The sequence below is a fragment of the Pseudophryne corroboree genome, chromosome 1, assembly GCF_028390025.1.
Source record: "Pseudophryne corroboree isolate aPseCor3 chromosome 1, aPseCor3.hap2, whole genome shotgun sequence".
NCBI classification, from domain to species: Eukaryota; Metazoa; Chordata; class Amphibia; order Anura; family Myobatrachidae; genus Pseudophryne; species Pseudophryne corroboree.
The window spans coordinates 302,248,476-302,266,780 of NC_086444.1; the positions used below are offsets into that span (position 1 = coordinate 302,248,476).

Here is an 18,305-nt window from a genome sequence, read left to right on the forward strand (position 1 = left end):
TGGCCTTTCTGAAACAGGGCCTGGACTTAGGCCTTCGTCTGGCCTCCCTCAAGGTTCATATATCTGCCTTGTCGGTATGGTTTCAAAAGAAAATTACGTCTGTTCCTGACGTTCATACATTCACTCAGGGTGTTTTAAGGATTCAGCCTCCCTATGTCCTTTCTGTGGCTCCATGGGATCTGTCTGTTGTCTTAAATGCCCTACAAGAGTCTCCATTTGAACCTCTTGAGTCTGTGGCTCTTAAATGTCTTACATTTCAGGTCACACAGAGATCTAATAAAGGTGGATCGGGAACAGAATCCAATAGTGTCCAGGGGTGCAGCTGGCCTGACGCGTTTCACTGGGGGAGGGTTCCCAGCTTTTTCATAGACTCTCAGCGGTGGATCACTCGGCTCGCGCGTTGATGAAGAACACAGCTAGCTGCGAGAATTAGTGTGAATTGCAGGACATATTGATCATCGTCACTTTGAACGCACCTTGCGGCCCCCGGTTCCTCCTGGGGCTACGCCTGTCTGAGGGTCGCTGACCTTTGAAAAAGCTGGGAACCCCCCCAGTGAAACATGTCAGGCCAGCTGCACCCCTGGACACTGTTGGATTCTGTTCCCAATCCACCTTTATTAGACCTCTGTGTGACCTGAACCTTTATCATCACGCTACATATACGGATGTATATCTTTTGGGCCATCTCTAATTGAGCTGTAGATCCAGCTACAGGGGACTCCTGCTGCCACAGCAGTGCCATCTGCCAACTATAGGACTCTTTTTCTTCAGCCTGGATAGCATCATACAGCCAGGACCCATTATACCAAGACTATCACCGAACTTTCATCTAAAGGTCACATCTAAGGAACAGGACACAATAACTTCATATCACCATCCTATTATTTCAACCGGTAGGGTGGACACCTTGACAAAGACCCTACCGGTTGAAATGCGTTGGTGTTTACTGCTGCCCAGGACTCGGTGAAGGTACAACTTAATAGAGGAAGCTTCATAATTACCCCTATATGCCATATACTGTGCCTTCCTCTGAAGGTCACGTAGGGTACGCATGCTAATTCTTTTAATTGTAAACGTGTTAAAAATAAACTTGTATAAGTCTGCACTATGATTCCCCATTATTTGTCTTACATGTACCTTAACTGAGGACATCGACAGAGACTTGAAAACGGTGGGGACGACTGACTACAAGTTTTATTATCGTTTGCCATTTCCACTGGTTGGAGGACTCGGGAGGAAACCAGTTAAGAGATTTTTTAAATTTGACTGTTAATTTGACTGGGACATTTTTCTGATTCTCGGATTTCTTACGATTGAGAGAATTTGCTTTTAAATCTTTGAAACTGACTGTTACCATAATTGACCTGATTGGGACATTTTGAACTTGTTCGAATTAAGAGATATCTACAGATGGGCTTTATGCACATAGACATCTAATATAAAGTGTCTTATACCCTCTTTTTCAGTGTGCAGGAACATTTTCTTTGTACAATATGCACTTGGGTTAGAAATTGGTTAGAAAATAGGAAGCAGCGCGTTGTGGTAAATGGATCTTTTTCAAGTTGGACTGAAGTACTAAGTGGTATGCCACAAGGGTCTGTACTTGGACCACTATTGTTCAACATTTTCATGCACCGCAATGCGCAGGTGCATCGAACGTGTACAATGAGCATCGTGGGTTTGCACAGAGTCTAACGAATATTCCAGTTGAACGTCCGATCACATGGCATGAAGTGGGCATTTCTGGGTTTCAATTGACCGTTTTCAGGGAGTGCTTAGAAAAACGCAGGCATGCCTGGAAAAACGCAGGCGTGGCTGGGCGAACGCTGGGCGGGTGTGTGATGTCAAAAGCCGTCCCTCCATCGTTAGAGTAACTACAGGGCTGGTCTTGTTTTGCACAAAATGATTTTGCAGGCGCTCTGCTGCACAAGCGTTCGCACTTCTGCAAAGCAAAAATACACTCCCCAGTGGGCGGCGACAATGCGTTTGCTCGGCTGCTAAAAGTAGCCAGTGAGCGATCAACTCGGAATGACCCCCTATGTAAGGTTATAAATTCGGAGGGAGATGCTGAGTCTCTCTAGAGCGATTTATTCAGACTTGGTAGCAAGAACAAAAATAACACCTATATACTAAATGGGATGGTGCTAGGGTACTCCGTACTTGAAAAAGACTTAGGTGTTCACATAGATAACAAACTTAGCAGCAGTACCCAATGCAGGATCGCAGCAAAAAAGGCAAACAAGGTATTAGCATGCATAAAGAGGGGTATTGATGCAAGGGGTGAGCGTGTTATACTCCCACTATATAAAGCTCTAGTGAGGCCCCATCTGGAATACTGCGCACAATTTTGGGCACCTTATTAAAAAAAAGATATCCTGGAACTAGAAAAGGTTCAGAAATGGGCGACCAAACTAATAAAGGGGATGGAGACGCTGGAATACCAGGAAAGACTTGACATGTTCACAATGGAAAAGAGGAGATTAGGAGGAGACATGATCAATATTTATAAATATTTAAGGAGACAATACACAGAGCTTGCGGGAGATCTGTGTTTGGTAAGATCAACACTTAGGTTAGAGGAGAGGAGATTCCGCACACAGAGGCGAAAAGTTTTTTTCACAGTAAGGACAATACGAGTTTGGAATTCCCTGCCTGAGAGAGTAGTGATGGCAGACTCGGTCAATACTTTTAAGAATGGGCTAGATAAATTCCTAATGGATAAGGATATACAGGGTTATGGTGAATACATCACGTACTATAGTTATAATAAAATGAAGAAATACAACACAACGACCGACATTATCAAACAGATAAAACTAGTCATGAAAATAATACAGAGTAGGAGAACACTAATAGGTTGAACTCGATGGACAAATAGTCTTTTTTAAACCTCATAAACTATGTTTCTATGGAGGCAGTCTGTGAAATTACTGTGGCGGCAGTGGGAGGCAGTGTGTGGAATTACTGTGGCGGCAGTGGGAGGCAGTGTGTGGAATTACTGTGGGGCAGTGTAAAATTACTGTGCGGGCAGTGGGAGGCAGTGTGTGGAATTACTGTGAGGGCAGTGGGAGGCAGCATGTGGAATTACTGGGGGGTAGGGGCAGTGTGAGGAATTACCTGAGGGGTAGGGGGGGGGGGCAGTGTGTGGAATTACTAAGGGGGTGGGGGCAGTGTGCATTTTGTGGAATTACTGAGGGGGACAGTGTGTGGGAAAAATTTGGGGACCAATGTGTTTGATTACTGTGGGTCAAATTTGTATTACTACGGGGGCCACACTGCACATCGCACAACCTTGGTGCATATACTGCTTCTCAGCACTACACAGTCACACACACACACAGTGCTCCCCGCTTACTCCCAGCACTGCACACCGCATGCTCCTGACTACATTTTCCGGAGTCTGCGCTCATCGGGTGAGAATTGCCCATGCACCTATTGTGATCTGTATTACCAGATAGTCATAGATATTTATTAACCCCACTTGTCTGTATCCCACAGCCCAGGAGGGATATGGACAGGTAACTAGGGCAAACACAGCAGTGTGCATGGGATCACTGTCATGTTTGGGATGCTACTGTCTATGGCTTGCTTGTGCAGCCTTTATCTCTTTCCATGTATTGTAGAAAAACCGGTTCCTGTCTGACCTGCCCTCTACATACTATTTACATAACACGTTTAGTTTATATGTACAGTATACCTTGCACACACTATACAGTATATGAACGGATCAGTGGCATATACTGTGCGATATGTGGCGTGCCATATACTATTGTATATAATTACTTATTATCTCTGTCCCTGCTGCCCCAATCAGCCTCAGGTCTGTATGACTGGGTGCATGAGTGCAGCATGTGGGGACTTCTAATACAGTATATACTGTAGCAATAGGTTATTTCCTGATCTCACTGAGCTGATATTTATACTGTACAATTATATTCATTTTCATCTCAGGTTGCAGAACAGTTTCCAATGTTCCCCCATCATGGGGTTAAGTTACATAAATTGCTTTGGTTAAGTGAAGATTTTTAGATTTAACAGCAAAAGGATGCTACATATACAGAAGTGTTCTCTTACAACCTTGCTAAAAGTCATGTTAAACAGCCCTGCTAGTTGTGCATGATCGTGAGTGCATTTACTAATTCCCTGCATCTTTTTGTGCATTTTTCCCCAAAATGTGTTATATTCTCATCAGTATATGACTAGGATGCACAAGCAGACTCTGCTGATTAAAATTATATGCAGCATACCTATATTCTGTGTGCTACTGTGGCTGTATCTGCATACGAAATGCTATGTTACAGTGGTTGACCAAAAATATATAATGCACACTTGTAGGTAACGGGTTTGGTATGGGAGACTGGGAGTCAGGATGCCGGCGATCAGAATACCGACCCTAGTATCCCGACAGGCAGTGGCGTCAAAAGGCGGGTGCGGCCCGCACCCAAGTATGACACCTAGAGGGGGTGACACCAAAATGTTGGCTCCTCTGCAGTGACAGGAGCTTGGTGCTGCAGTGAGAAAGTCTTCAACAGCACAAGGCTCCTGTCATAGAAGAGGAGTCGACAGAGCAAGGAGACTGTCTCTGGGGGTAGCCCAGCATCTCCGGAGATGCTGGGCATGGCCCTGCAGTGACGATTTTTGGGAACACAGTGAGGCCATGCCCTCTATACATGGCCAGGCCCCCTTTGCTACGAGCACGCCCCCAGCGTGCTGGGAGATCAAGGGTGCGCTCCGGGTGTCACTACACCTGGTGACGCCTCTGCCAACAGGTCAGAATCCCGACAGAGGCGCCGCACTAAAGGAACCCTCACATACAAGGCCATCTCTAATTCCACTGCTCCCTACATCTCCAACCTCCTTTCCCTTCATACTCCCTCCCGCCCCCTACGGTCGACTAATGACCGTCGCCTCTCCACCGCCCTGGTCACTGCTTCCCATGCACGAGTTCAGGATTTTGCCCGTGCTGCACCCCTTCAGTGGAACGCACTCCCCGGCTCCATTAGACTCTCCCCAACCTTGCAAAGCTTCAAACGGGCACTAAAAACCCACCTATTCATCAAAGCATACCCTCCCGATGCATAACGCAGTGCTGAAGCCGCGCCTCCACACCCCTGCCTCATGCCGTGAACATCTCAGCTTTGCTTGCATACTGCCATCAGGCTACCTCCCACTTGCCTGCACCTCTTGTCATCTGTCTGTCGCCCCTCTCCACTAGATTGTTAGCTCTTCAGAGCAGGGCCCTCTTTCCTCTTGTTATCTAAGCCCTCGTCTCAACACATTTCACTCGCAGCTCTCCCCTACTCAACGACCATCTTTATCCTGCTAGTAAAGGCTCATCTCCATCTATGGCCACCAGCCTCTAGTAGTACGATGATCACTCCCTCGATACTTACATCTTAGCTGTATTATGTCTTGAGAATGTGTGGTGCTCTGTTACCTGTACTCTATTTCTGTAATTTATTTACTGTAATGCAATATTTTGTCCCCTGTACTGTCCTTTGTACGGCGCTGCGAAACACATGTGGCGCCTTATAAATAAAATGTAATAATAATAATAACAACCCTAATCCTAACCCTCCACAGCATATTTATGTTCAGGATTCCGGCACTGGCATTCTAACAGGTGTTGGGATCCCGAATGCCGGCATGCCAACTAATGCAGCTGGTGTTGCAAAAGTGCCAAATATAAGCTATAAGCCTAGTGCACCCACCTGGATATATATGAATGTGGACATCTTACTGAAGGGCATATTTATTAAAGCGATTTTGTGGGAACTTTCCCCAAGACAGACATTTTTGAGGAATTCCTGCAAACTGTAAGCATTCACTAGATGTAACAAGGAGACCCGAGGCAGATATCACTGATACAGTATCTGCTGCTGACGCTCCATTTTCTCCAAATACCGCACCGTCAAACCCACTGACGCATGTGCCAGCCAACAGTCACACGTGTGCCAAAGCCGATTCAGGAAAAAAGGAACAGTGGTAGTTATCAGTCTGCATCTAGGCATTCACCAAGACAAAGCTTTTTCAGAGCCTGACCAGTTATTGGTAAATATACTCCTGCGTGTTGTTATGTAAGTAAGAGGAATGTTTGTCAGCCATAGTTAGCCTAAAGCAGTGGTTCCCAAACTTTCTTGAGCAACCTTGGAGTATAAGCTTTTTTCATGGCACTCCTAGGATGAAAGAAATTGTATTGATACATTTGGAATGTTTTTTTGTTATTAAGTAAATTGTGCCTACTTGTCATCCTTAGGGTCAGTTACTGTATGTTGTAGTGGACAGTTGTGCCTCTGATTGTCCACGTGTTTTATGATAGGCAAAGGCAGTTCTAGTGGCTGCCAATCACTTTGACCATAAATATTTAAAAATGGTCTTGGACCACCAACCCACACACACACAGTTTGGGAACCACTGGCCTAAAGTATTTTATGATTTAAAAACGTATTCATTGCGGAGGTACGTTGTTGGTATATGAAGTGATATGCCTCACGGATGGTGTAATAGTTAGCATTACTGCCACACAGCACTGAGGTCATGAGTTCGATACCCACCATGATCCTAATTGTGTGGCGTTTGTATATTCTCCCTGTACTTGCTGTACGTGGGTTTCTTCTGGGTACTCCGGTTTCCTACCACAATCCAAAAATATACTGGTAGGTTAATTGGCTACCTACCTTAGCATGAATGTGTGTGGTGTACGTATGGTAGGGAATGTAAATTGTAAGCTCCACTGGGGCAGGGACTGATGTGACTGGCCAAATATTCTCTGTAAAGCGCTGCGGAATATGTGTGTGCTATAAATGACTGGTAATAAATTAGTACTAATTTATTTACATTTCAAAGTTTCAGAAATGCTCAGCAGTGCTTCTTTTATGATATTTAACAACTTTCTAAAGATAGACGTGGAGGTAATAGAAAATATTACAGAAACTATCCCTGTGGTTTTACACTCTAGCCACTGCTGGCCTTAATAATTTATTCAAATTATAGGTCTTGTTAATTGTCTTTTTGGTTTGAATCAGAACTGCAGTAAATCTAAAATTCATTTTGTTTAAAGTTAAAAAGATTATACTGAAGCTAAAATGATAATCTAACATTAGTGTTAGATCTCATTGTCTAAAGCTCTTCTTTCAAGGCATTTGAAGGACACTTATATTGTCAATAAGGAATGTAGGGCAACATATTATAACCCTCAGTAAAAAAAAAATAAGTAACCTGTGTATTGATGGATCCTCATGGTTGCGTTTTGCCAGCTAATTAGCTGGTGGATCTATATTGCCACAGGTATCTACTCACTTCATCAGCCCTGGTGAACCTCAGTGATGTTGAATGACGTAGGTTGTAAAGTTCTTGATTGGAAGTGATAGAACTTCCTGATAGGAGTCTGCACCAGCCACTGGTCATCAGGACCCCTGTCCTTTGAGCCTTCCACCCCCAGTAGGGACCAGTATGTTTTTTAGATCATAGGTTACATAAAGAAAAATAAATTGTGAATGGATTGAAATAGGTGGGTTTCTTTTTCAATTCCTGAGACCTTACATTACCCAGACTTGGGTGTGTTATAGTTCCTACCTCTGTCTGGAGTCATAATTCTACTCATACATGCACAGTAGATGGGAAGCCAATTCTCTCCTCGTGATAATGCATACTGGCAATTCAGATTACTAATATTAAAATATTAATGGGAACTTATTTGATAGAACAGGTCACAGTTGGATTAATTTTTGTGTATACATACGTTGAATATTGCATTATAGGAAAATTATCCTTATTTCGATTGGATAATACATTTGTGCAATTTTTTTTTTTTTTTTTTTAACACATTTTATTGGATGGATCATGAAATAAGTACAATGATAACGTAACAGAACACCCGAACATCTTGGGTGCTTAAAGAGCAGATATAATTACAGTGAATTGTTACAACAACAGAGTAGATCCGATTTTTGTTTTTGGTGTTTTCCCATGTTTAGAGATTCAAGTCAAAGCATAAGAGATGGGAAACTCTCGGCAACGGGGTGGCCTTCCGTCATAGAGAGTCAGCAGAGGAAGATAGTGCTCAGATAGCGAGCAGGAGGGAACCGGAGAGCATAGGAGGCTGGGCACCTCCGGTTGGAGAGAAGAGAGGGGGGAGTAGAGAGAGGGTGGTGGGGTGGAGGGGTGGCCCTCGGGGGCAGGGGGTGAGTGCGGCTTTGGCGTGCTGTGTCAGGTTATAAATGGGGAGGGGGCCTGTTGTAAAGTTAGCCACGGGGACCATACTTTATCGAATCGCTTCGACGTGTTACGAATGACTGCAGTCATGTATTCCATTTTGTGGATATACCATATCCGGGAAATTATCACCGGCATTGGTGAAGGGGTCGGGTTCTTCCAGTCTGTGGCAATTTGGCAAGTCATTGCCGAAACTATATGTCGGAATAGTTTGTTTTGGTGTCTATTGAGGGTGGGAAGAGTCATGGGGAGCAAGAAGTATTGGGGATCGGAGGAGATGGAGGTGTCAAATAGGCGCGAAAGCAAAGTGATGAGTTCACCCCATATTTTATGAATTTTGGGGCAAGCCCACCAAATGTGTAAGAATGAACCAGTGTCCGTACAACCCCTCCAGCATCCATCTGGGGTGCCGGGGAACATAGTATGCAGACGGGCAGGGACATAGTACCATCGGTAGAGTAATTTATAGATATTTTCTTTAATTCTTACACATATGGAGCTGGAAGCCGCATTGTCCCATATATCTACCCAGTCCTCATTGTCTATAGTAAATCCCAGTTCCTTTTCCCATGCTGACTCGTGAGGGGCCCGGGATGTTGTGGGGAGGTCGTCCAGGAGGGCGTATATATCTGATATGAGGCCTTTAGTGTTGGTGCGTTTCTAGCTAATGTATTCGAAGGGGGATAGGTGTCTGTGGAGAAGGGTAGTGGTAATGGTGGAGTGGAAATGTCTAATTTGCAGATAGCGAAAGAAGTCTGATGAGGGGATTACTGTTCTTTCACGGATATCTGTGAATTGTGGGAAAGTAGCTGTGGAGGTGATATCCTTAACATATAGTATACCACTCGAGCGCCAAGATGTATGCGTGGCTCCACTCATGCCTGGCGGAAAGGCTGGGTTGTGAAATAACGGAATTAGCGGGGACGGGTATGGGGCCAAGCTGAACCGTCTGTTTGTCACGTCCCAAGTCGCTAAGGAGCGACTTACTACAGGGTGCGATAAGGCCGCACGGGGACGCCGGTTCCGGTGTAGCCACAATAGAGAGGATAGCGTGGCTAGGCCTGTCTCCTCCGCCTCTATCCCCACCCAGACCTTCCGTGTCCCGCCCTCGTTGCACCATTGTGCACATTGAGCGAGTTGCGCGGCATAATAGTATTTCTTAAAGTCCAGGATACCCAGTCCGCCTCCTCTGGAGGGGCGTTGGAGCAGTTTAAGTCTGACTCAGGGACGTTTATGGTTCCAAATAAAAAGGGAGGATTGGCGTTGTAGGGTCTTGAAGACGTAGGTAGGGACGTAAATCGGGAGGGTCTGAAATAAGTACAGGAGTCGGGGGAGCACGCTCATCTTAACGGAGTTAATTCTGCCTATCCATGATATAAAATAACTGGACCAATCCACCAAGTCCTCCTTAATTGTCTGTAATAAACGGGGATAATTTGCTTGGAAAAGTTGGTGGTGATGGTGGGTCAAGAATACACCAAGGTATTTAATTTTCTTGGTGTGCCAGTTACAGGGGAGGGTAACTTGAAGGTCCTGTTTAAGAGCTGCCGGGATATAAAAGTTGAGGATCTCTGTTTTGTTCACGTTTATTTTATAGCCAGAGAGTTGTGAGTATAAATTGGTCTCGGAAAGAAGAGCGGGGAGAGATTGGGCTGGGTCAGTGAGGGAAATCAGGACGTCGCCAGCATAACGCTATCTTGTGTTCGGAAAGGCCTGTGGATATTCCATGGATAGCACTGTTATTACGGATCCTTGCTGCTAGGGGCTCCATGACTAGTGCGAAGATTAAAGGGGAAAGGGGGCATCCCTGCCTGGTACCATTCGGGATTCCAAAACTGGAGGAGGAGACACCGTTAACCATAACCTGGGCTGACGGGGAACGGTAGAGTGCTTTGATTCCCTCTAGAAAGTTTCCGGAGAATCCCATTTTGTCAAGGACTGCAAAGGCAAAAGACCACGATATGCGGTCGAAGGCCTTCTCCGCGTCGAGAGCCAAAATGAGAGAGGGAAGTTTCCGTTTTTGGATTGAATATATTAGATCTATTGCCCTTCTGGTGTTGTCAGACGCCTGGCGTCCAGGGATGAAGCCAACCTGGTCCGGGTGGACCAGGCCGGGCATCAAGGGACCCAGACGGTTAGCTAGTATTTTCGCGTATATCTTCAAATCAACATTCAGTAATGAGATTGGTCTGTAGTTTAAGCAACTAGTCGGGTCTTTGTCAGGCTTTGGGATTACCACTATGTCTGCCCGGGTCGTCTCCGGTAGGAAGGAGGCTCCCTCGAGGATACCGTTAAATAGGGAGGTCAGGTGTGGTGCCAGTTCCTTCGCGAAGAGTTTATAATATTTGGCTGTGAAACCGTCCGGCCCTGGAGCAGCCGACGAGCGCATAGAACGTATGGCGGCTATTGTCTCCTCCTCCGAGATTCGACTATTAAGGGCTTCCAATTGATTGTCAGATAGGGTTGGGAGGGGGGTGTCAGATAAGTATGAGCGCACTCCCCCAGATCCGTCAGGAGAAAGCAGGGGCGCGTCAGGTAGGTTATAAAGGGAGCTATAAAACAGGCGAAAATCTTCGGCCATCAGTTCAGGGTCATATGTATAGGTTCCCCTTTGTGACGAGTACAATTTATCTATTGCGCCCAGTGCCTGCTTACGACGAAGTTTGTTGGCTAGTAGGGTATCTATTTTATCCATTTTGTCGTAAAACCGTTGTTGCAGTTTCCGAAGAATTAGTGCCGCACGGTTGGATAGGAGGGTGTTTAGTTGTCCCCGGAGGGAGTCTATCTGAGTGAGTAAAGAGGGATCGGGGGATACTTTGTGTTTGGATAGTAAGGTGACTATTTCTGATTCAAGGGAGGCTATCTCCTGTGCGGCTTTTTTCTTAATTGCCGATGATTTTGCTAACAGGGTGCCGCGGATCGTAGCTTTGTGGGCTTCCCAAAGGGTATTAAATGGGATGTCAGGAGACATATTTTCGGTGAAATAGTGTGTGATCGCTAATCTAGTTTCCTCTAGTGCAGAGGGGTGTTGTAGAAGCGAGTCGTTAAGACGCCATTTGTATTTCCTATGAGGCGCTCGGTGTATATCTATGAGGAGGTAGACCCCAGCGTGGTCCGTCCAAGTCAGTGGTGTAATGCCCGTATCCGAGATCAGTGGCACTAGGGCAGAGGAGATGTGGATCATGTCAATCCTGGAGTAGTGTTGATGTGGAGCTGAGAAGTGCGTAAAATCTTTGATGTGGGGGTGTTGGGAACGCCAAGTGTCACAGAGGCCGTGGAGTTTCATGATGGCGGTAAGTGTGCGGGAAGCCCGGGGGAGAGTCGTCATAGAAGCGTGGGGCGGAGGGCTGGATCTATCTAGCAAGGGGTCAATTATGGTATTAAAGTCGCCACCCATGATAATGCTTCCCTGTGCTTCTCGTGATAGGCGTTTGGAGAGAGAATCAAAGAACAGAGATTGGTCTTGATTGGGGGCGTAGACGGAGACCAAAGTGAGAGCCTTAGAACGGAGGGTACCCATTACCATAAGGAACCGTCCATCTGGGTCTATCACTGTCCTGGAATGGATAAACGGGATATTACGATGAACTAAGATGGCCACACCCCGTTTTTTACAGTCTGCTGAGGCAAAATAGGACTGGGAGAACCATTTGCCCATCAGCCGGGTGTGGGGACCGGTGAGGTGTGTTTCCTGTAGGAATGCTATGTCGACTTTCTCGCGTCTGCAAGCACTCAGGAACACGGTACGCTTCCTAGGGGAGTTCAGGCCATTTACATTGACCGAGACATGATTATTTACGTGGAGGAGTATGGCGCGTTGCCGGGTATGGTCCAGCAAGGTACAATTTGTGCCAGGCGAAGGCCACCCCTCCAGGCCAAGCGAGAGAGGGAGCGGGGGGGTCGAGTAGAGGCCACCAGAAAAGAGAGAAAAGGAAGAACATAGAGAAGAAGAAGAAGAAGAAATACCCCAAATGGGGAAACATCCCTGTGTTTGTGGGTCCCATTCAGGGGCCGCACAGGGAAAGCATCGAATATTAACAACAGTAAGGGATTATGGGGGGGTAACTGAGCTACCACGTGAGAGGGTGTGAGTCTCCCGGGCCACAAGGACTGAGGATGGCTATAACCATTTTACATTTATGGCAGACATAATAGAATATAGGACTCTGAGAACTGTGTCCAGACAACAAAAACGCTAACATAAAAACAAAAATAGGGAGGGGGAGGGGAGGGGGGGAGGGAATTTGGAAAGAGGGAAGAGGGGAGAGAGAGAGGAAGAGAGAAGAGAGAAAAAAAAAAAGGGGGGGGGGTTACGGAGAGGGAGGGGGGGGGGGGGGGAAATACCACAGGGGTGTAAACAATCATAACTTGATTATAACAGCATTAACCGAGGATAGTTACGATACTGGTCTTTGAGCTGAGGCAGAATTCTCCACTGCTCTCAATCATTTCGAGTTGTGGAAGCACGGCATCGTCAGTTCATGCACTATGCACGTCGGGGGGGATTTCCCCTGTTCAGGGGGGATCCTTGTCCACATTGCGATGTCGGGTCACCCGCGTCCAATCAGGAAGAGGGGGCTGAGGGTGTGGCGGTTTAGATGATGAGGCCGCCATGTCGTCTTCAGCTGATGTTGGGAGGAGATCTAGCTTTGCCAACAGTTCCTGTCCTTGGGTTAGGGTCTTGACCGAGTGGATAGTGTTATTAACCGAAACGTGTAAATGGAAGGGGAATCCCCATCTGTATCTGATCTGGTGTTGTCGCAGGATCCGGGTGACCGGCTGGAGGTCTCGCCGTTTTTGGATGGTGGAGGGTGCCAGGTCCTGAAAGATCTGCAACTGCGTGCCTTTGAACAGGATCTCCGATGAGTCTCGAACGGAGGACAAAATTTTCTCCTTTGAGCGGAAGTAATGGAAACGGACGATAACATCCCTGGGCGGTTGGGCGAGAGATGGTTTTGCACGGAGTGCTCTATGTGCCCCGTCGCAGAGGCATTCTTCGACCGTAAGGTCCGGTACCAAGTGTGTGAAGAATTCTCTCAAGAATGTTGGTAGCGATGGGCCGAGGACCGATTCTGGAACGCCGCGTATGCGCAGATTATTTCTACGCGAGCGATTTTCTTGGTCCTCTTGTCGCTCCTTGAGGGTCTCCATTTCCTCGTGCAATCTAGCGAGTTCACTGTCAATGCGATGTTGGGAGCGGCAGAGATCGTCTGTCTTTGTTTCCAATGCGTCCGTCCGGTTACCGAGATCTGTAAGGTCCGATTTAAATTCAGCTATAGCGTTCGAGAGTTCCTGCTTGAACGCGGACTGCACTCCCTCCAGTAGGCTCGACATGACCGCCTGTATCTGGGGATCGATACCAGCTTCCGAGAAACACGGGGAGGGGGGGAGGGGGGGGGAGCTTGCGGCCATGGCGGGGTTCTGTGGGCCCTTGGTCTTTGAGCCAAAGAAGTTGGTCGGAGCTTGTGTTGCTTTTTTGTTTTTGGACATAGTGGTATGTATCAAACAAGGAGGATAGGAGTGGGGGTAAAAAAGATAAGGGGAATAAAAATTATTGATGGGAGGACACAGGCGAGAGCCCGTTTAATGAGCAAGTAATCTGGTCAGGTCAGGTCCGATCCTCCAACCGCGGGGCTGGGGTGCCAGAGTGTTATATATGGAGTCCGACCATTTAGCTATGGCACATGTAGTATATTATTATTTTTGCGTTAAATCATCTTGCGAGTCGTCTTAAGGATAGGACTGGGATGTATGGATCCGAATGTCATAACGCTGAGACCGCGTCTTTTCCAGGAGCCAGCTCCGCTGTCGGGGCAGATCGCAGTCCAACCCCCTAATCAGTGGCCCGGTCACTCATGGTTGGTATTAAAGCATTTCCATAGCCGTCGCCGGCTGCGGTGTAAACAGAATCTGGACTCCTGCCGAGGTGAGGAGTGTGTGGTATAGTGCGGCTTTTCTTTACTCTGACTGGGTGCCAGAAAGTAAAATGGTGACTCTGGGTTCCTGTCGTGGGATTTTTAAGGAGCAGGAGTGCGGATAAGAAATAGGTGGTAACAGCAGGTACTCACAATATTCCAGGATGGCTGGGTGCTGAAGGCAATGCAGCCTTTTTTGGCTGTGCTGTAGAGACTTCTATGGTTGTAGGTGTGCACAGCTTTTCCCAGTTAAAGCTCCAGGATTCCAAGATGGCCGCCGCAGCATTTATGGAGCAGCTTCCCTCCTCACTTTCACCCCTTATAGGGCTGCCTGTGGCACAGAAGCTCCCTGAGGGTGTTGTGGGGTGTCCAGCCACGCTTATGGGGAAGATCCGAGGTCACTGGGAGCCCGTTGTGGCCGCGTTTCGCTCCCGGCCGGGTCGTCCCCGAACTCTAGGCCCCGGCTGCAGGGTGCGTGATAGGCCGCGGCGGCCGGAGGTAGCGGGGGGGCCGCAGGCCCGTTTCAACAGTCGCACAGCTCCGCTGGAAGGATCCACAGAGGGGATAAGGCCACTGTAGGCCGTTACCAACATTTCGGAAGGGGGGAGATGTGAATCCCGGGTCCCGCGGACGGCCCCGGAGCCCCGCGACGTACAGAAATTGAGGCCACGGCTTCACGGGAGGGGGAAGGCCGCAATCCGCAAGGGCAGCCAAGGCCACCCTCCGACTCCGCAGCACGTTTCCCCTGGCCGGGTTGATATGAACAGAGGCAGGGGGGGTAAGTGCAGGGGGCACCAGGGCACCAAAAGGGGTGATTTTAGAGCTTATATCGGCCCATTAACAGGAGCCCATAGAGAATGCCTCCTCTCCCATTGCCAGCCAGGCCACGCCCCCAGCCGCAATTTATTTTCTTTTATTCAGAATTACAAATACCATGTGAAACATATTTTTACATTTCAATTTTCTTTTAATCATATTGTTACCAGTATTAATAATTTTTTTTCCTTTTTACACCAACCATACTTTTACAATAAAAATTCCCAAAGCAAATATCGCAGATTATACTTAATGATAATGCCATTTCTTTTAAGTACTCCATGGCAGCCATTACTGTCCCTGGGTTAGTACCCATTCTCAGCATAAAGACAGGAACTGCAAAAATGAGCAGCCAGCCTGGTGCATATGGTCTAGCTCCTCTTTTTCCCCCTGTGACTTTTTTGAGTGTCTCTTCTTATATGCTACTCTGGAAAAACACAACTTGGGGGAGGAATCTTTAGGCCGCCGTGGAGTACTTTAAAGATACTGACTTAGTGATTATAATCTATGTTCTCCTTCACTGTTCCATGACAGAAGAACTCGACTTGCAAAGTAGGCGTTCCAAATATCTAGAGCAGTGGTTCCCAAAGTCAGTATAGATGTATCGTGTGGGTATAATGCTTCCTGCTTTGTCTCTTATACCCCTTTTACACTCGCAGGAAAATCCCGGGATATTGCACGTGAACGCGCATCATCCCGGGATTCTTCTCAGTGTAAATGGGTACATGGACAATTTCCCGGGACGAGCATCCCGGGATTTCATCCCAGGTCAAAAGCAGGGTTGAACCCGGGACCGTCCCGGGAAGCTGTGTAGTGTGAAAGGGTCCGTCCCGGGATTCACTATCCCGGGACTGTTAAAAGGACTTGGATTGGAGCTTTCTTGGGCTCAGAAAAGCTGATGTCATCTTTTCTGAGCCCAAGGCCATTTCTAATGACATCTAATGCATTTGCAGGGATATCCCGGGATCAGTGTAAATGGGGCTGTCCCGGGTCGATCCCAGGTCTTAATGCAGTGTGAAAGGGGTCAGTCCCGGGAATGCATCCCGGGAAGCATCCCGGGAGTGACCCGGGAGTGCGAGTGTAAAAGTGGTATTACTGAGGTGAAGCAGGAGTGCCGAGATGTATTAACATCTCAGATGCCGAAGCGGGGTAGTGAAAACTCTCCCCCCCAGCAATCACTGCCAGACCCCATACAGCGCATCAGCCTAGTGCGCGGTGTCTCACCCCCGGCCAGCTCATTGGACATGTGCGAGATCTCGCTACTTTCGCGTGATCTCCTATGCAGCCCGGAACCGGATGCCGCCACAGCCAAGGACAGAGCTGTCAGTACTGGGGTGTATGGGCAGTGACACCTGCAGCTGTCGAAATCAATAGCTGGAGTAGTTGGAAAGGTCAATGCACTATCTTACAGATAGCAGCGCAGAAGACATACATAGGGAAAAGCGGTATCAGCGCACAAAACATGTGCTGATACCACTTTCCCCCCATAACAGAGGATTATACATCGGGGCCTTGGCCCTTAAGGAGCACTAACAGTTCACGTTTTCCAGGTCACCTACCAGGAGCACTGAGTATCACTAACTGTCACATTTTAAACATCCACAGGTGACCTGGAAAACAGGACTGGTTAGTGCTCCTTGAGGACTGAGGGAGGAATGTATTATAGTGGAATGGGTTATGTCACTGTAGCACTTCCTACTTCACCTCATTACTGAGGCGAAGCATGGAGAGAGAGATAAAGTGGAGAGAGACAGCACCCGAGCCAATCAGCTGTTTGAAGAATGAGTTAGGAGCTGATTGATAAAGTGGAGAGAGAAAAACTACCAGCCAATCTCCAAGGCTTCGTACATCAGCCCCCTTGTCTGCAGAAATGGGGACGTGAAAACTCTCCCCTCTGGCGAGCCCTGTCTGAGCACACAGTGCATCAGCTCATTGCCAATGCACTGTGTCTACCTGCCCGTGCGGTACCTTGGTGTTATGTATTGGCAAAGACATCTGCAGCTGTCGAAATCTATAGCTGCAGGTGTTGGAATGGTCAGTGCAACTGACCGTTCTCACATTGCCCAGCATATCGGCATGCAACCTCATAGGTAGCAGCGCCAACGTAGACAGGGGTGCCCCTGTCATGTACCGCACACCGCTGCAGCCATACCTGGGGGGAGAGGTGGGATCAGCACACATAACATGCGCTAATGCCACTTTTTTCGCCTAACAACCATTAATACATCTACCCCTGAGTGTGGGAACCACTGATCTAGAGTACAGTAATTTGGTAAATGTATGTATCGTGAATCCTGCAGTTTCCCCATAGATATCGTTCACCAATTACTTTTTAGCCCACCATTCTTGTCAAATGTGCCTTAAGAATTTGAGGTGCTTTACACCCCTCCTTGAAAAAGCTGCTAGCTGAACGCAGCGAAACGCGTCAGATGCACAAATACCCACACCAGGAACCTAACAGAGGAGAACCGGACCATCCCCTGACTTGGTCCAGATTTGAACTTTCCAACCGGAGGACTGCAAATAGCAAGCTGTATCAAGGAATTTCATCTACCGTATTGCATGAGGAGCTCACCACTAAAGACTCTGGAGCCTACTTCCCTCTAACGGTAATACAGCAACCTAATTGGACATGCTTAAATCCTGAAATTAATACCTTTTTGGACTATACCACACGGGGGAATTATTTGGAACGGACTCCCATAAAATTCTTTTCCAACAAGTTCCTGGTTGATTGGGTAATCAAAGCTTTATTTTATTGTATGAATATACATTTTTATAATTTTTTCTGATATGCATGCATTTTATGGTGTATCTAATTTTTAAAGTGAACATATTTTTAATATTTCATAATAAATTGTGATTTACTAGATACACTACTAAGATTATTGTTGTTGTACACACATATATATATATATATATATATATATATAGCGCAGCCTCACACCAATCTTTTTTTCGTATATCCTGTGGGAGTGACTTCCCTTCTTTGGAGGCCGCTGCTTGATGAAACATCCCATACCCATAGGCGCCCGAGTACCCCTGGGTAATATATATTTTTTCAAATAAACACTCTGATCCATGTTGAGATGGAGCTACAAATAATTTAATTTAATCTGGGGACGAATCTTCTTTTCTTTTTTTATTAACACTTGCCCGTTTTTTTGAAATTTTTCATAATTATTTTATTTTGAAGCCAGGAGGACATTAGAGCAAAATTTCAAGACCCTACAATATGCTTGTGAGGAAACTTTTATTTTCTGCTTGTAAGACCAGAATTACTTAGAAAGTCAAGGCTTGTCCAGTCTAGATAAAGTCAAATTCAGGCTTACTCGATCTAGATAAAGAAGTGGCCACTGA

General features: G+C 46.9%; 1 non-coding gene across 1 annotated transcript; it reads left to right on the forward strand.

Annotated features, from left to right (window-relative positions):
- The first annotated feature begins 368 nt into the window (after window positions 1-368).
- Window positions 369-522, forward strand: LOC134954851 (5.8S ribosomal RNA). The gene has a single exon (XR_010185877.1). It is a non-coding gene; the product is annotated as a 5.8S ribosomal RNA (ribosomal RNA).
- Window positions 523-18,305: the final 17,783 nt, after the last annotated feature.